The following is a 21,262-nucleotide window of genomic DNA, read 5'->3' as shown; positions in this document are numbered from 1 at the left end:
ACTATTTGTGTTTATTTGTGTGTATTTCAGTTTCCATTCAGTTTCTTTACCTTCCTTTCTTGTTTAATGAATTCCTCAAACCAACAAGTCATCCCTTTGATCTGTTATTTGTTGGATGTTCTGAATAAATGTATATGTAATATTGTTGTTTTTGTTAGATTGTTATAGCTTCAATTAGCTTTCAAATCAAGGTTTTTGTTGCAAAACTAGTTTTATGTAAATATCTTTGATTCAATAATGAATAGAAAAATATTATGCCTTCAAAAAAAAGTACACGCAAAAATTTTGATAAAAGAAGAAATATCTTAATATATTTCCTATTTAACTTTTAAATATTTAACAAACACTATGTTTTTACGCATCAAATATTTCTATTTTTTTCTAGCTCATAATTATATTTATGGCAATAAAATGACCATCAACAATATCCATGTTATCATTCTTTACTACAACGAAAGTATATAAATCCATAAGGAGAAATGATAAAACATTATTTTATTCTGTATTATGCTTTTAAATATCCTATTCCATGAGAGCGTGAAATAAATGAAGTCTATTTGAAATCATCAAATGAATATTGAATGGAAAATATGTTATACAATAAAACAAAGACAAGTGCATGAGCCTAAACTTACCAAACTTACAAGTTTCATTCCACCCAATTTTTTCAATTAATATATTTTTTCTTTTACATACCAACCATTTCATAAATTTCATTAAATTGTTTTTAAACGCACACTATCAAATATTAATACTGGCATCTAATTGAAAATCAATAAACTCGTAATTTCAACTTCACTTTGTTTAATTTCCGTTTAAAATAAAACAAATTCCATCATGTGTGAAATATATTAGAGACATTGTTACATATAATATCTTTTATTTTTGTAAAATAAATTTATGAGAGCGTAAATATTTTATGTATATAATTGGGTTATTGTGTCAAGTTTTTCCTAGGACCATTGAAGAAGGGCTATGATATCATTTTGTTTCTTTATAATAAAGGATAACAAACAACGAGTGAAGCAAAGCAATAAGAAAAAATATGAGATGGGAATGAAATTTGTGTTATTTAATAAAAAAAATTATTTTATCATTGACATAATTTTATAATCAATTTTTCATTATACAATGCATTTTATATTCATGAAAAATCTATGTCAATAGGAAGCAAGTTTCAATATGAGATTATATTGAAGCATGTTACAAATGTATATTACCATGATTTATAATATTTGCTTTGAGATTAATATTTTCAATTACTTTGCCAAAGCAGGAGTCTAGCACATTCCTTATCACTTACTTCTGGTTATATAAGGAATGGTTATGATTGATACAATAAAACAAAGACATGATTATAAATTACCTTGGGTTACAATATTTTCTTAAATAAGAGTATTTCTAATTTCTTTTCCAAGTAGTGTTCAAGCACATCTATCATTGTTTACTTCTTGTTCTATGATGAATGGATATGATTTTTAATATAAAACAAAGATAAATTCAAAGTTAAATAGATTTCTTGTACATGCTTTTTGAAATAGTATTGACTAGATGCTCATATTTTCCTAACAATATTAATTATTTTTTTCAAGCTATATATATATATTACTTTGAGCGAAATTGATATATATAGAAATTTTAGATGGACAATGAAATGAGAAATGAATTATGTAATCTAACATGTGTTGAATATGGTGTAAACATATTTGACATTGGAACAATTCATACAAAAAGTAAAACTAATAGTAGAAGGATTTATTCGTAAACCAGTGCTCTAGACCTACCTTGACTTTAGGCACAAGACATTAGCTTGTAATTCCATAGTGGTGTGGGTGTTAGTGATTTGATGATTTTTTTAATGCTTCAATTGTGACTAAAAGAAGAATCAACAAAAAGAAGTCCATTAGTCCTATTTTAACCTCTTATTGTTCGTATGCTAAAAATATTATTCATGGGCTAGGCTACAATATTCACAATTATTTAGTCTTTTATGTTAGTTGAGAGAACTCTGATAAATCCCACCTAGAGAGACATAAATTCCATTTCCAACATCATGAAGAACCTAAGAAAGTTTAGGTTGAGAATATGGATACCATGCAACATGTAAACCATTACGCAACAGAGCCTAAATCAAACCCATATAATTGCTAGCTACTCGATTAGTCATAATCTACTGACCAAATGCTCTCCTAATTATTCAAGGTCACTAGTTCTTTGTGATCTATGCAAATTGGATTTTTGGAATTGTCAATGCTTCCACTTTTGTTCCATCCAGTCATATTCATATCACAACAAACTAGTAGTAGTCACCTCTCAACCTAGGACTCAACAACCAAGTCCAATCACAAGGATAAAGCAATAGGGAAACTAAACGCATTAACCATCACACTAGTTCATCAAATTCCCCATGGTTCTGTGGTCAGTCAAGTAAGGGAAAAAACAAATGATTTGAGATAAGAATGTGGGTGTAAGTGGGGTTGTGGCCCCAATTGAGGCTAATGGCAAGTGGCTCAAGATGTGGCCCACATAAGAGATGGTCATGGAACAACCATAGTTGTGTTGTCCAGATGGAAGACAAGTCATGGGCATGTGAGTTAATATGGGCCCACTTAAGGCATATGATTTAGATTGGATCATTATATTATTTTCCATCTATCTCGATGCTTTTAGAGTGGCAAAATTTGAGGAACGAATTTGCAAGATAATTTTTAGCGATGGGTCCCAGTTTTCATAATTGGGGTTCAAAACCTTTTAGAGCCATTTTTAGGAATTTATAAAGGTTTTTGGTGTAAAAAACTCTCACACGCGACAGATCCCATAGCACAAATCTAACAATTATACACTCATAGACCTTTCCAATGGTGCAAAAATCACGTAAAAGGGAGATCATATGAAAAATTTATACCTCCTACAAGTTAACCTACCATATTGACCACCATGGTACAAGTGGATGCCATGTTAGCCCCTATTACTCATGCACATGGGGATATCCATGTGTGAAATTTGAAGAAGACTCTAGAAGGTTCAAACTTGTAACTCTAGTTAAGGGCTAAGGAAGTCAAACCACACCCCTAGTTGGTTATTGAGCTATGTTAAATACCATGCCACTAGTTGAGTAGGGTTTATATTCTATGTTATTGTATTTTATTCCATAGCTAAGAAAAACAACTAGGAGTGGGATATTAGAGAAAATAAAAAAGTGTGTTAATGTCTATAGAAATTGTACAAGCCATAGGTCTCAAGTAAATCCTTATAGAGTACCTCTTCCTTTGTCCTTACATATTTCCATACCATAGAAAAGAGAGTAGATCAACCTCACCTTCTAGTTAGGTTTTCTCCCATAAGGGTTTCTTAGGAAAAACTTGTGTCTATTATAGATGGTGTGTGTGTGTGTGTGTATTTCTTTATATTTACTACTTCTCACATTTTGATTATTTTATTTATTTAAGTAGAAAATCAGTTAATTACAAAATCTAAAATCGAAGGAGAAAATTAACCAACATAGTATAGTCTTTAGTAACTTCATCATATTTGTTGTGATGAACTATTCTAGTAAAATATCGATGGAAATTTATATATCAACACATGAACCATGAACTAGGGCAAAGATACATGTAAATATTCATGATGAACATGCATTTACCATGCACTGCTTTACATGTAATTTGTAAGTTCATATGAGCATCTACTGAGTAGATGCTCATATTTTCCTAACAAAACTAAATGTTTTTTCAAGCAATAGGCATGAAACCCAATTGTAAGTAATCAATCATTTGTTTATTTTACTTTGAACCAAATTGGTAGATATAGAAATATTAGCTGGACAATGAAATGAGAAATGAATTATGCAATCTAACATGTGTTGAAGATGGTGTAAACATATTTGACATTGGAACAATTCATACACAAAAATAAACTAATGTTAGAAGGATTTATTCGTAAACATGTGCTCTAGACCTACCTCGACTTTAGGCATAAGGCATTAGTTTGTAATTCTGTAATGGTGCGGGTATTAGAAATTTGATGATTTTCTTGATTCTTCAGTTTCGACTAAAGAAAGAATCAACCAAAAGTAATCCATTAGTCTCATTTTATCCTCTTGTTGTTCATATGCTAAAAAAATATATTCATAGGTTTGGTTAGGGTATTTACAATGATTTAGTCTTCTATGTTGGTGGAGAAAACTTTGTTAAATCCCACCTAATGAGACATAAATCCCATTTCCAACATCATCAAGAAACTAAGAAAGGATAGGTTGATAATACTTCTACCATTCAACATGTAAACCATTACAAAAAATAACCTAAATCAAACCCATATGATCACTAGCTACTAGATTAGTCACAATATACTTATCAAATGCTCTCCTAATTATTCAAGATCACTAGTTCTTTGTGATTTATACAAACTACATTTTTGGAATTGCCAATGCTTTCATCTTCATAATTCACAACAAACTACTAGTAATCACCTGTCAACCTAGGACTCAACAACCAATTCCACTCGCAAGGATCAACCAATAAGGAAACTAAAAATATTTGAAACCATAACACTAGTTCAACAAGTTCCACATTAATCCAACAAAATTCAACCAAATCCTTATCCCATCCCAAGGGTTTTGTGGTTAGTCAAGTAAGGAAAAAATTGTTGGAATTATGGCTAATATGTTGTCCTTGATGGAAACCTACATGTCTACTATAACCTTGATGTTAAATGTGTTGTCCTTGATGTCAAATTGTCATATGATGTGACACTCTTGTTATGGCCAACTAGTCTATGGATGGATGATGACTACAAAGATTTGTTCAACTATAAAAAATGATATGAATTCTTGTACATGATGATGACTATAAATATTTGTGGAACTATTGCAAATAATATGAATTCTTGTACAGGTGTTGCAAAAGATGAGGAATAGTTTTGGCAGATTAGTCACATATTGCATTTGAAATAGATTAAAGAATTCGAGGTTTTAAAAATATATTCTACTTTCCTTCATAATAGTCGAATACATACACTATTTTCCTTCAGCAAAGTCATGTATACATCCTGAAAGTGAAATTCACAATTTGTTTGTGCACATAAAATACCATGAACATTTTCCGTGGTAATCTCCCATTGTTTTGTGATGCCAATGTCTATTTGATTTCGTCGACAATTACCGAAATTTTTTACCAAAGGATTTTCCTATGGCATTGACAAGGAAAATGGCTATATAAGGAGAATGAGATTAAGGAGTTGTGTGGGCATTTTGATGGATTATTCATGTGTGATATTATTTGGAACAGGTGTGCACCAAGGAGCAAGGAGAATTCTTTGAAATGAGAGATATGAAAGTGTATTAGAAATCTAATGGATATGCTTGATTGATTTGCTTATTGCAAGTGTAATTATGGACAAATATTTAAGTTGCTAACAAATGTAGGATCAATGAGCTATGGTTTTCTTACTATATGTAGGTATATGGTTTGGGTATGTATGCAAATGCAGAGATCTATTTTGATTGTGTATATAGATGGAGATATATGGTTTGATTATGTATGCAGATGCAAAGATCTAGTTTGATTGTCTATGTAGATGTTGAGATCGGATTTAGTTTTTTATGCAGATGCAAAGATAAGTATGTTGATTTGACAATGTATCATGAAACTAATTAATGGTGTGTTTGACATTATTATTATGGTAGAAAAAATTGTGTTTAGAGGTTTTTCAATGAGCAATGTTTTGATATCTATACACAAGTTCTGTTCTTGAATATCGCTTACATATGCAGATCTACTTTAGAATAATCGTGTATATTATCTGAGCTAATGTGGGGTGATTAAATTAGCTTCTTATTGTTGTTTCTAGTTGATTACTATCACTTTGATGAATGTGAGTGTTTAGATGACAATTGTTTTGTGGATTGATGAGTATATTGATGATAATTCATTGGCTTGGTATTTGGCATCTCGATTAAGTTGTTGAAGATTTGAGATTTGTACACTAGTGCTCTACATGAGAAATGCACATATACATAGATCCCTTTTATGATAGTCACATATATGTTTTGATCTGATTCTGGAAGTATGAATTGAATGTGTTGTTGTATTATTTGTTGTTGATTGTCAAGGATGTCTTCATCAAGACTATGTATTGATTATGATAGTATTGGGTTTGTATGGTAAAAGTTGAAGGGTATATTGGCTTGACTTAATATAAATGAGAAATATTGTCTTGGATGATTGATATTTGGCATGGTTGATTTGGTATTGATAGTAGTGACTTGGCTTGGTATGTCATGAAAATATTGATAGTGTTGTTGAGAGGGTTTACTTGGCATGTTGGTATTTAGTGATTAGTTTGCTTCAGTGATTAAGTTGTATTCAATTGTTCAGGTTTATTTAGTGATTCAATATTGGTATTCAGTGATTCAGTTTTATTTAGCGATTTAATATTGGTATTTATCGATTCAGAGGTTGGTTCAATGATTCATCTATTTGGTGATTTAGTTTTCAGTGATTCATCTATTCAGTATTCAGTTTTGGTATTCAGTGATTTGAGATTTGTATGCAGGTTTTATGCACATGAAGTGTGTATATATGCAGATACCATTCTGAACAGTCACATATATATTCAAAGGTGAATTTGATCACATCTTGTAATGACATTAGATTGGTTTTTTGTTATTTTTTTATGACTGTCGATGATGTTTGGTATCTGATAATATGATTATTAGTTATTTTTTGATGGTTGGTCTTAGTTTTAATAGTGATTTGTATCTTGGTTTCATTAGTGATTGGTTGCAGAGAAAATTTTAGTATTCAATATTTAGTGTTTGGTTTCAGTAACCATTAATTGGTATTTAGCATAATGTTAGGTGTGGGTCCATTTTAAAAATTTGATGAAAAGTGGTCTGCATGTTGTAATGGTTTGGGTTAGGTGGATCAAGTGTGAAACATTCTAAAACGTAGTCCATGGTGGTGTTGAGGGTTGGAGCCTTCAGTGAGGGAGTCAGAGTTTCCTTTCGGTGGTAGCTGATAAACTTTTTGAGGGGGTAGGAGTCTCCTTCCGATAGGAGCTGGTAAACTAGATCAAGGGGTTATAAATCCCTTTTGATAGGAGTTAGAGAACAAGTGGAGGTTGTATCCTCCTACAGTTAGGATCTTGTGTGTTGGTAAGAGTCTGTGCTAGTACAAGATGTAATGAAGCATTTCTTTATATAATAAGAAAGAAGATAGAGATGACAACAATAATGGTTTTCTCCCACATTGGGTTTCCACCTAAAATGTCAGTGTCCATATGTGTTGATGTGTTTCTTATGTGTTATGGTTTATCTTCTCTTTATCGCTCATGGTTACTTCTTAATAAATGGATAATGAAATAATGATGCAATTATTAAAGTTAAACAATTGATGGAAATTATGAAAAAATGGTAATCTGGATATATACGGATCTCATTAACTAAAAGTGTGTACACATTCAGGTTGTTTGAATAAAACAATGTAAACTTTGAAACGGGAACTATAAACTCAAAACGGGAACTCTGGTCAAAAAACCCCAAAAAAACATCAAAAACAATGCTAAAAACGAAAAGTGTGTATACTGGAACGATGTTTTTTTTTAGGTGTCAATTTTGAACATGTTTTAAAAATGGCAGTGACTACGAAATTTACTACGAAATTTTCGTGCAAAATATAGCTTCAAAACTAAAGTGATGATACTGGAATAATGATTTTTTTTTTTAGGGTCAATTTTCAAACTTTTTAAAAAATGCTAATAAAACCAATTTTTTATGTCTCAAACAAAGTTAATTTTTAAGGAAAAAACACATTAATGTTTCTGGTAGAATATCATTTTTCTTTCCTAAGTATAAATTTAACATGTTTTCAACCACACCATGCTAGATACAAAAGAAATTGAAATTTTTTCAACTATAAAATTAAAAAACCATGACATTATGAACAAATTATATCACTAAATGAAATCAAAAGTCTTTATTTGTATACTAAATAAAACAGACATTATATCTCTAATTTGATATTGCATTGTAGATATTTAAACAATAAAATTTATCATACTTAAGATATAATCCAACAACATAAAAATGCTTCATAACTTCTCATTTAACAACATATGGAAAACATTAATTTTATTTGAAGATATGATGCATACATCAGTTATATAATCTGTCTTAAACAATTATTCAAAATCACTCATATTTTCTTGCACACCATCACAATTCGCATCTTCAGATGAGTGATTGGATGCTGACGAAGATGTTCCATATTCTTCTCTTTCATCAACTAGTGCCCCATCTGAGTCCACATGCATGCCCAACATTCCAGGTTTCAAAAGTCTTCTAGATCTACGACTGGTTTCAGCAGACTCCCATGTCAACACTATTCCTTCTGGTAACAACCTTTTCAGAATCTCTGTCGTCTTGAAGCGAAGAGTTCCTCTCTTTGTTAAATTGAAGTCATAAACAAGTATGTCAACATCCTCCAATTGTAATATGTCTGTGCGGCGGCGATTTATATTTGTACCCTTTCTTTTTCTTTTTCCACCATTTTTTTTGTCAACTACCATCTCTGGCTTATACATACCATTGAATGGGTGTGTATTTGTGGCATACCAATGTACTTCAACACTTGTAACATCCTCATTTTCTGTAAAGACCTTTATAACTTTAGCAACCCAAAATGGATAGCCTTTGGGATCTCCATCTGCTAGCACTGCAATCATGTAACCCTCCTTAATATCATGTACTGAACCCCTATAAAGGTCTTCCATGGCTTCACGTTGTGAACGAGATCTTCTGGAACCAATAAACATCTCTCTTTCCATTTCCTGTGAAGAATTAATAATACCTTGAGTTTGTTGTTGTTCAACAATGTTTACTTCCTCTTGTTCATTCGACACATTTTGTGGCCAAATAAATGGATGTGGGAGAAAACCTATCTAGAATGTGAGGCCTATGCTTTGCCACTTTTCCTTTAGTTATGTGAATGTAAATACAAAGAAAGAGACGCGCACCATGGAGTTTTCTTTGGCACCATGGTGTGAATAACTACTAAATATCATTTTCCTCCTTTTTTATGCTCTCAAATACCATTTCTAGATGTTCTAGTCAACTATGGAAGGCTTAAAATGCTAAATAATGGAATCCCTTTCTTCCTATTTGCCCTATATTTAACATAGCTTAATAATATATTAAAATTAGGTTTTTTTCATGCTTCACCCTGCACTTTGAAGTCCACACATGGCTAGCCATAAATGTGTGGCTAATGAGGCATAACACACCATCTAGTTACGTCATGGTTGTCAAAATGCTGGTGCTTTTTACATGGTTAGAAATGTCTTTATTTTCATAATAATGTTTAGGAGTTGTGAGCTATAATAAAAAAATATTAACCCAAAAAAGTGTTGGTTGATTGAAATGTCTAAATAACTATATAAAGTTATAAACCCCAAATCTCACTCAAAATTTATAAATATAAATAAAAAATATATAATAATTACTCCATTCCAAACCATACCATATACATATACAAAATAGTTAATTTCATTGAAGGAATCATTTTCATGGCTGGACATCCAATACAACTCATTTATAAACTTACCTCATGGTTTGGCTCCCTATTCTGCTTCGATTTTTGTATATACTCTAATTGGACAGATAATTAATATTAGTTTGCTCACATACACCAGTGACATTTATTATATTATTTATTTATTTTCAATAACTTTAATGATTAAGGTCTTTAAAGGAGGAGAAACACTTTACCTGATATTTTTTAGATTATATATTCTGTAATAAAGCATCCAATGAGAGGAAGCATATAATAGAGCATAGGAGAAAAGCACCATAATATCATAGTTTTGCAATAAGCTTTATGGATTTAGATTTTAACAATCCACCATTATTTTATCAAGAAAAAGGGCATGACACTGCATAAATTTAATTTATTTCCAACCAGGTGTTCTCCTTTGTCAATATCGTGTTTGCTTTTGACCTTATTGGTGCATTTCCAATCTTATATCATAGTAGCAGAACAATCTGTGGTGCGTGCTGCTGCTTTTTAAAAAATTTAAAAACAGAAATTTCGCAATCAAGCATAACCTGAATATCTAGAAGTAGTTGATCAAGATTGTGCAGTTATATATCTAGGTTTATGACTAAGTATCAAGGCCTCGTCGAAGCGCATATCAAGATCAAGATATGATCGAATAGACAGGCTGAGAAGTTGTCAGATTTCACAGTTAGTCCTTCGAGTTTTGATAGTTTGCTATGAAGGATTTGGGTGCCTCGTTGAGAGCTTGAATCACGGTGTGTATATTTAGAAACCAAATCAGCAATGCACAGTTCTTTTGAGAGCAAGGATGTTAAAAATTCTAATCAGTTGACATGAAAGAATATTGTTTTATATTATATTAAATTAAGGATAATTACTGCGTGGCAGCGCCACCCCCGGGCCGCCCCGCCCCGCCTGACCAGCGGCGGGTCGATTCCAACCTAATCGACCCGTTTTATAATTTAAATATGAATGAGGGATGTTTTCAACCTACTCCCCATTATCCATACGAGTGCAGTCAACGTTAATCACCATTTCTGTAGGTTACCTCGTCTGGGACTACCGGAATGTCCAAACGTATGGCCCTCTTCACCCAAATCCCATTGCTGAAAGGCCTCTCGGCATTCCTCAGCTGCAAATTTTGTGGGTCATAAATCTTTTTAAATTGCATTATATTGTGATATTTTTAAGTAAATGTATTTAATCTTTTCCATTTCTTTGAATTATATGAAGTTCCACCCTTTTGCACCTATTAAATTATTATAATTTATAAATAGATGTGCTACATATATATTTATGAGTACGGTAATTTTTCATCCTTTCCCGGACAGTTTTACAAGCGCCAGTGGTTACATTCAGACTTTATAAATTGAAGGGTGCCATTTTAGTGAGCTTCTTCAGCTTCGTTTACGTTGTTTTTACTGTGGGATGTTCTAGAACACCTTTATATCAGTTTTTCTTGATCTATTTCGGCATTTCTGTGATATGATTCAGCGATCCGTGGGTGGTTATGAATCATACGTTTGAGGGTCAAAAAAGAGAAAGAGAAGCTTGACCGCGTAAGGATAGAGTAGTTACGGTGCCGCAACATTTAGCATCCACCTGCAGATTCACTACCTCATGTTGCTGAGACATTTTTGTTAATAAGACGGTGCTGATCAGTAGGAAGTAACAAAGGAGATTTCGCTCTGCTAGATTTCCAAAGATCGATTGACCAGCAGATTCATAAGGATACAGTCCAACCGATTTACAAGAGCGAGTTGGCAACGAGATTGGTAAAGTCAACCACGTTAGTTTTTAATAATTGTATTTTTTTGAAATATTATGGTCAGGCTTTTAACTGTCTATCCAATGGGAAAAAGAACATCCAACGGTTTTTATCAGAGTCCAAAGAGGTTGAATTACAGTTAGATTGACCCAAATAAAATGACCTAAGTTGCTTTATTCATGGTTAAGACTTGGATTTCAAAAAATATTCATTTTCGTAGACCTTATGCTAACAAGAAGGAAATGCGGGTGCTAGCAAGTCTCAGTCATTTAGTTCGGGTCTTATTTACAACTTGCAAGTGTGACGCAACTATTCTATCTTTCGATATCCAACGAGCTAGCACAAAGACACATCGGGAATGTGGTCGATGGCGCTTTAATTCCAGCCAACGATAATGTGCGTACCTAGCGCATCAATTAATCCAAGCCAACGACACGCTGGTGACGTGGAAGATATGTATCAATGGCAATTTTATATAGTTTTTTAAAGTTTTAAATATATTTTTTAACAGTGGCCTGAAGCTTAGATTAATTAGTCTCAACAAGCTTCTTAATCAATAAAAAATTTATAATTTAAAAGGTTTATATATAAGGCATTTACATATACATTATTAATAACGTTAATTAACCTTATATAAAAATTTACCAAAAGACTAATAATTGGAACCGGAAAAGAGTCTTAAAATCTTCATTTACATTTACATGGGAAAAGAAATAAAATTTGCACATGGTGAAACTGTCAGTCCTAATTTTCCATATTTTTTTTTAAGGAGGATTCAACTCAAATTGTGACATGGAGATTGCAATATTCTCAACTTTGCAATTTGGGTATTTCAAAACTGTATAGTGACTTATTTTTTCTTTACGAAAATGTGACCGAATTATTGTTTCATGGTCTACTTAGTTAATCTTTCTATCATATTTTCTGAATATATCTATATATATACTAAAACCTCCCCATCCTTTGAAAAGAAAAACAAGAATGTGGACACTCAAAACCGAGAACAAACTGAAAGTTGATGTTACTGCAATTCCAGAGCATGTCCACAACGTGGGATTATTAATAGTAAACTATATATCAGAGCATGTCCACAACGTGGGATTATTAATAGTAAACTATATATCAAATTCATCTTTGTGTTATGAATGGGATTCCAAAGAAGGTCGATTCCGGGAATCGACCTGCTCTGGAATTCATGAAAAGTAAACTATATATCAAATTCATCTTTGTGTTATGTTATGGTAAGTATTAATGTACTCGTTCATTAATGAATTATGGAACTAAACCTATAGCATTTCATTAATCCTCGTTTACCAATTATGGTTGTATCAATGCCAATTTTATATAGTTTTTTAAAATTTTAAATATTTTTTTTAACAGTGGCCTGAAGCTTAGATTAATCAGTCTCAACAAGCTTCTTAATCAATAAAAAAATTATAATTTAAAAGGTTTATATATAAGGAATTTACATATACATTATTAATAAAGTTAATTAACCTTATATAAAAATTTACCAAAAGACTAATAATTGGAACCGGAAAAGAGTTTTATAATTTTCATTTACATTTACATGGGAAAAGAAATAAAATTTGCACATGGTGAAACTGTCAGTCCTAATTTCCCATATTTTTTTATGGAGGATTCAACTCAAATTGTGACATGGAGATTGCAATATTCTCATCTTTGCAATTTGGGTATTTCAAAACTGTATAGTGACTTTTTTTTTTTTTACGAAAATGTGACCGAATTATTGTTTCATGGTCTACGTAGTTAATCTTTCCATCATATTTTTTGAATATATCTATATATATACTAAAACCTCCCCATCCTTTGAAAAGAAAAACAAGAATGTGGACACTCAAAACCGAGAACAAACTGAAAGTTGATGTTACTGCAATTCCAGAGCATGTCCACAACGTGGGATTATTAATAGTAAACTATATATCAAATTCATCTTTGTGTTATGAATGGGATTCCAGAGCAGGTCGATTCCGGGAATCGACCTGCTTTGGAATTCATTAAAAGTAAACTATATATCAAATTCATCTTTGTGTTATGTTATGGTAATTATTAATGTACTCATTCATTAATGAATTATGGAACTAAACCTATAGCATTTCATTAATCCTCGTTTACCAATTATGGTTGTATCAATTTCAATTTTATATAGTTTTTTAAAGTTTTAAATATTTTTTTTAACAGTGGCCTGAAGCTTAGATTAATCAGTCTCAACAAGCTTCTTAATCAATAAAAACTTTATAATTTAAAAGGTTTATATATAAGGCATTTACATATACATTATTAATAACGTTAATTAACCTTATATAAAAAGCTACCAAAAGACTAATAATTGAAATACATTATTAATAACGTTAATTAACCTTATATAAAAATTTACCAAAAGACTAATAATTGGAACCGGAAAAGAGTCTTATAATCTTCATTTACATTTACATGGGAAAAGAAATAAAATTTGCACATGGTGAAACTGTCTGTCCTAATTTCCCATATTTTTTTATGGAAGATTCAACTCAAATTGTGACATGGAGATTGCAATATTCTCAACTTTGCAATTTGGGTATTTCAAAACTGTATAGTGACTTATTTTTTTTTTTACGAAAATCTGACGAATTATTGTTTCATGGTCTAAGTAGTTAATCTTTCCATCATATTTTTTGAATATATCTATATATATACTAAAACCTCCCCATCCTTTGAAAAGAAAAACAAGAATGTGGACACTCAAAACCGAGAACAAACTGAAAGTTGATGTTACTGCAATTCCAGAGCATGTCCACAACATGGGATTATTAATAGTAAACTATATATCAAATTCATCTTTGTGTTATGAATGGGATTCCAGAGCAGGTCGATTCCGGGAATCGACCTGCTCTGGAATTCATGAAAAGTAAACTATATATCAAATTCACCTTTGTGTTATGTTATGGTAAGTATTAATGTACTCATTCATTAGTGAATTATGGAACTAAACCTATAGCATTTAATTAATCCTCGTTTACCAATTATGGTTGTATCAATGCCAATTTTATATAGTTTTTTAAAGTTTTAAATTTTTTTTAACAGTGGCCTGAAGCTTAGATTAATCAGTCTCAACAAGCTTCTTAATCAATAAAAAATTTATAATTTAAAAGGTTTATATATAAGGCATTTACATATACATTATTAATAACGTTAATTAACCTTATATAAAAATTTACCACAAGACTAATAATTGGAACCGGAAAAGAGTTTTATAATCTTCATTTACATTTACATGGGAAAAGAAATAAAATTTGCACATGGTGAAACTGTCAGTCCTAATTTCCCATATTTTTTTTTATGGAGGATTCAACTCAAATTGTGACATGGAGATTGCAATATTCTCATCTTTGCAATTTGGGTATTTCAAAACTGTCTAGTGACTTATTTTTTTTTACGAAAATGTGACCGAATTATTGTTTCATGGTCTACGTAGCTAATCTTTCCATCATATTTTTTGAATATATCTATATATATACTAAAACCTCCCCATCCTTTGAAAAGAAAAACAAGAATGTGGACACTCAAAACCGAGAACAAACTGAAAGTTGATGTTACTGCAATTCCAGAGCATCTCCACAATGTGGGATTATTAATAGTAAACTATATATACAATTCATCTTTTTGTTATGAATGGGATTCCAGAGCAGGTCGATTCCGGGAATCGACCTACTCTGGAATTCATGAAAAGTAAACTATATATCAAATTCATCTTTGTGTTATGTTATGGTAACTATTAATGTACTCGTTCATTAATGAACCTATAACATTTCATTAATAGTCGTTTACCAATTATGGTTGTATCAATGCCAATTTTATATAGTTTTTTAAAGTTTTAAATATTTTTTTTAACAGTGGCGTGAAGCTTAGATTAATCAGTCTCAACAAGCTTCTTAATCAATAAAAAATTTATAATTTAAAAGGTTTATATATAAGCCATTTACATATACATTATTAATAACGTTAATTAACCTTATATAAAAATTTACCAAAAGACTAATAATTGGATCCGGAAAAGAGTCTTATAATCTTCATTTACATTTACATGGGAAAAGAAATAAAATTTGCACATGGTGAAACTGTCAGTCCTAATTTCCCATATTTCTTTTTATGGAGGATTCAACTCAAATTGTGACATGGAGATTGCAATATTCTCAACTTTGCAATTTGGGTATTTCGAAACTGTATAGTAACTTATTTTTTTTTTACGAAAATGTGACCGAATTATTGTTTCATGGTCTACGTAGTTGATCTTTCCATCATATTGTTTGAATATATCTATATATATACTAAAAGCTCCCCATCCTTTGAAAATAAAAACAAGAATGTGGACACTCAAAACCGAGAACAAACTGAAAGTTGATGCTACTGCAATTCCAGAACATGTCAACAACGTGAGATTATTAATAGTAAACTATATATCAAATTCATCTTTGTGTTATGAATGGGATTCGAGAGCAGGTCGATTCAGGGAATCGACCTGCTCTGGAATTCATGAAAAGTAAACTATATATCAAATTCGTCTTTGTGTTATGTTATGGTAAGTATTAATGTACTCGTTCATTAATGAATTATGGAACTAAACCTATAGCATTTCATTAATCCTCGTTTACCAATTATGGTTGTATCAATGCCAATTTTATATAGTTTTTTAAAGTTTTAAATAATTTTTTTAACAGTGGCCTGAAGCTTAGATTAATCAGTCTCAACAAGCTTCTTAATCAATAAAAAATTTATAATTTAAAAGGTTTATATATAAGGCATTTACATATACGTTATTAATAACGTTAATTAACCTTATATAAAAATTTACCAAAAGACTAATAATTGCAACCGGAAAAGAGTCTTATAATCTTCATTTACATTTACATGGGAAAAGAAATAAAATTTGCACATGGTGAAAATGTCAGTCCTAATTTCTCATAGTTTTTTTTATGGAGGATTCAACTCAAATTGTGACATGGAGATTGCAATATTCTCAACTTTGCAATTTGGGTATTTCAAAACTGTATAGTGACTTATTTTTTTTTTACGAAAATGTGACCGAATTATTGTTTCATGGTCTACGTAGTTAATCTTTCCATCATATTTTTGAATATATCTATATATATACTAAAACCTCCCCATCCTTTGAAAAGAAAAACAAGAATGTGGACACTCAAAACCGAGAACAAACTGAAAGTTGATGTTACTGCAATTCCAGAGCATGTCCACAACGTGGGATTATTAATAGTAAACTATATATCAAATTCATCTTTGTGTTATGAATGGGATTCCAGAGCAGGTCGATTCCGGGAATCGACCTGCTCTGGAATTCATGAAAAGTAAACTATATACCAAATTCATCTTTGTGTTATGTTATGGTAAGTATTAATGTACTCGTTCATTAATGAATTATGGAACTAAACCTATAGAATTTCATTAATCCTCGTTTACCAATTATGGTTGTATCAATGCCAATTTTATATAGTTTTTTAAAGTTTTAAATATTTTTTTTAACAGTGGCCTGAAGCTTAGATTAATTAGTCTCAACAAGCTTCTTAATCAATAAAAAATTTATAATTTAAAAGGTTTATATATAAGGAATTTACATATACATTATTAATAACGTTAATTAACCTTATATAAAAAATTACCAAAAGAAGAGTCTTATAATCTTCATTTACATTTACATGGGAAAAGAAATAAAATTTGCACATGGTGAAACTGTGAGTCCTAATTTCCCATATATTTTTTTTTATGGAGGATTCAACTCAAATTGTGACATGGAGATTGCAATATTCTCAACTTTGCAATTTGGGTATTTCAAAACTGTATAGTGACTTTTTTTTTTTTTACGAAAATGTGACCGAATTATTGTTTCATGGTCTAGGTAGTTAATCTTTCCATCATATTTTTTGAATATATCTATATATATACTAAAACCTCCCCAGCCTTTGAAAAGAAAAACAAGAATGTGGACACTCAAAACCAAGAACAAACTGAAAGTTGATGTTACTGCAATTCCAGAGCATGTCCACAACGTGGGATTATTAATAGTAAACTATATATCAAATTCATCTTTGTGTTCATCTTTGTGTTATGAATGGGATTCCAAAGAAGGTCGATTCCGGGAATCGACCTGCTCTGGAATTCATGAAAAGTAAACTATATATCAAATTCATCTTTGTGTTATGTTATGGTAAGTATTAATGTACTCGTTCATTAATGAATTATGGAACTAAACCTATAACATTTCATTAATCCTCGTTTACCAATTATGGTTGTATCAATGCCAATTTTATATAGTTTTTTAAAGTTTTAAATATTTTTTTTAACAGTGGCCTGAAGCTTAGATTAATCAATCTCAACAAGCTTCTTAATCAATAAAAAATTTATAATTTAAAAGGTTTATATATAAGGCATTTACATATACATTATTAATCACGTTAATTAACCTTATATAAAAATTTACCAAAACACTAATAATTGGAACCGGAAAAGAGTCTTATAATCTTCATTTACATTTACATGGGAAAAGAAATAAAATTTGCACATGGTGAAACTGTCAGTCCTAATTTCCCATATTTTTTTTTATGGAGGATTCAACTCAAATTGTGACATGGAGATTGCAATATTCTCATCTTTGCAATTTGGGTATTTCAAAACAGTATAGTGACTTTTTTTTTTACGAAAATGTGACTGAATTATTGTTTCATGGTCTACGTAGTTAATCTTTCCATCATATTTTTGAATATATCTATATATATACTAAAACCTCCCCATCCTTTGAAAAGAAAAACAAGAATGTGGACACTCAAAACCGAGAACAAACTGAAAGTTGGTGTTACTGCAATTCCAGAGCATGTCCACAACGTGGGATTATTAATAGTAAACTATATATCAAATTCATCTTTGTGTTATGAATGAGATTCCAGGCCAGGTCGATTCCGGGAATCGACCTGCTCTGGAATTCATGAAAAGTAAACTATATATCAAACTCATCTTTGTGTTATGTTGTGGTAAGTATTAATGTACTCGTTCATTAATGAATTATGGAACTAAACCTATAGCATTTCATTAATCCTCGTTTACCAATTATGGTTGTATCAATGCCAATTTTATATAGTTTTTTAAAGTTTTAAATAATTTTTTTAACAGTGGCCTGAAGCTTAGATTAATCAGTCTCAACAAGCTTCTTAATCAATAAAAATTTATAATTTAAAAAGTTTATATATAAGGCATTTACATATACATTATTAATAACGTTAATTAACCTTATATAAAAATTTACCAAAAGATTAATAATTGGAACCGGAAAAGAGTCTTATAATCTTCATTTACATTTACATGGGAAAAGAAATAAAATTTGCACATGGTGAAACTGTCAGTCCTAATTTCCCATATTTTTTTTATGGAGGATTCAACTCAAATTGTGACATGGAGATTGCAATATTCTCAACTTTGCAATTTGGGTATTTCAAAACTGTATAGTGACTTATGTTTTTTTTACGAAAATGTGACCGAATTATTGTTTCATGGTCTACGTAGTTAATCTTTCCATCATATTTTTTGAATATATCTATATATATACTAAAACCTCCCCATCCTTTGAAAAGAAAAACAAGAATGTGGACACTCAAAACCGAGAACAAACTGAAAGTTGATGTTACTGCAATTCCAGAGCATGTCCACAACGTGGGATTATTAATAGTAAACTATATATCAAATTCATCTTTGTGTTATGAATGGGATTCCAGACCAGGTCGATTCCGGGAATCGACCTGCTCTGGAATTCATGAAAAGTAAACTATATATCAAATTCATCTTTGTGTTATGTTATGGTAAGTATTAATGTACTGGTTCATTAATGAATTATGGAACTAAACCTATAGCATTTCATTAATACTTTGAGCATGGTATAACGTGATAAAATCAAAATACTTTGCCCATTTGGTCCACCTAAAACGATGAAATGACTTGAATATAGTTGTTTGTTACGTCAATTTATAATGATGAATTGAATAGAATGTATTCACATGATAATTGTTTTTGGTTATATATATGGGTCAATTTAATTAACAATATGTCATAATAGAAATAGTAGGTTTTGTAAAATTAACTACAGTTTTTTGGTTGTGAAATAATATTTAAAAATGTTTTTAATTAGTTATGAATTTGTCTTTTTGAAATATAAGGAAATAGGTTAATGTATAAAATAATTAATATATTTATCAAATAGTTTGAGATTTTTTTTGTTATTGTAATAATAAGAGATTTTTTTGTTATTGTAATAATAAGAATTTTTGTGATGATTTGTATATTATTATTAATATTTTATTAGACAATTTGTCACAATAAATCTACTAAAATATATTAGAAAATCTGAAATCTACGCCATGATGGTTTGTTTCTCTTTATATTTAGGAATATGTTAATTATTATTGATTGCATATGCATGGAAATTATAATTATGTGGAAAACAAATAATAGTAAAATTAAACTTGTATATCAAAAAATTAACAAAATATATACCTTGGGAAGCATTTTCGAGAGAGAACCCAACTGGAAGGCGAGACCACCATACACTCGTTCTTTGAATGGAAAAAGGATGAAAGTATGAAAAAGTGAGCCATGTGGCTTGTGGGCTACTATAGTGCACAAGTCCTCTATGTTTCCTTCCTTTTTATCCACTCTCAACTACTCTACTCATATATGGCACAAAATGCACTTGAATAGAATCAAACGTCTTTTCCTCCTAGTGATTCAGTTATAACACATCTTGATAGCCTACTAGTGGTTAAGTCTGACTCATTGAACTCTTCACTTTCAATGAGTAGGGTGTAGGGGGTGGTTGAGGGGGGCGGGGGTAAGGGGGTAGGGCGCGGGTAGGGTGTATGGTGTAGGGGGGGGGGGGGGGGGGGGGGGTAGGGGCAGAAGGGCGTGGGTAGGGGGATTGGGGGGGGTGGGGGTAGGGGTAGGGGTAGGGGCAGAAGGTGGGGGGGTTGGGGTAGGGCGCGGGGATGGCGTAGGCCATGGGGGTAGGGGTGGGGAGGGGTAGGGGGGGCGCGCGGTGTGGGGAGCGGTGGGCGCAGTGGGGAGGGGCGGCCGCGGGGAGGGGTTGGGGGGGGGGGGGGGGGGGGGTAGGGGGTTTGGGGGGATGGGGGGGCGGGGGTGAGGGTGGGAGGGGGTTTTGGGGGCGGGGGTTAGGGGGGGAGGGGGTTTTGGGGGCGGGGAGCGAGGGGGGATGGGGCCCGGGAGTGTGGAGGGACGGTAGGGGGTAGGGTGAGGGAAGGGGAGGGGGGGCCGGGGAGGGGGTTGTGGGGGGCGCGTGGGTAGGGGCTCGCCCATACTTGCCTAAATGTCCACTTAGCCTCATTATCCCTCACGTGACCTCCCGCTCGCCCATCGACCCGCCTGCCCGTTAGAGGTGGCAAAGACCCATTAGAAGAGGAAATTGCGCAAAAGGAAGCAAAAAATATTGTGGAAGATGACAATGATGAAACTCTAGAGGACGAAGAGTTTGGATTACGTGACATTGTTGATTAAATTTAAGTTATAACTGGAAATCAAGCTTTGCAATGTTTTGACTCCGACATTTCATGAAAAGAATAATCAATGAATTAAAGTTGTTATGTGTTCAATATTTGTAATTTGTGATTTTCGCATTGATTTTTAAGTTAATTATTATTTTTTGAAAAAAAAGTTGTTATTATTATTTTTTTGACATGAAATTCATAAAAAAAACTATTATTTGACCATTTTTAGTTAATATTTTTGTATAAAAATTGTGATTTTGACATGTTAATTCTAGCAAAAAATTATCAAAACGTTTAGTTTTTTTGTTATATTTATGTTAAAAATGGTTATTTTTATGTCCATTGTTAAAAAATGTTGTTTTTTAAAACAATTATTTCATGTG

The sequence above is a fragment of the Pinus tabuliformis genome, chromosome 4_1 (genome assembly GCF_031772625.1).
Source record: "Pinus tabuliformis cultivar Carrire ecotype Pingquan chromosome 4_1, CPIR1, whole genome shotgun sequence".
Lineage (NCBI taxonomy): Eukaryota > Viridiplantae > Streptophyta > Pinopsida > Pinales > Pinaceae > Pinus > Pinus tabuliformis.
Note: the sequence above shows the minus strand (reverse complement) of the source record.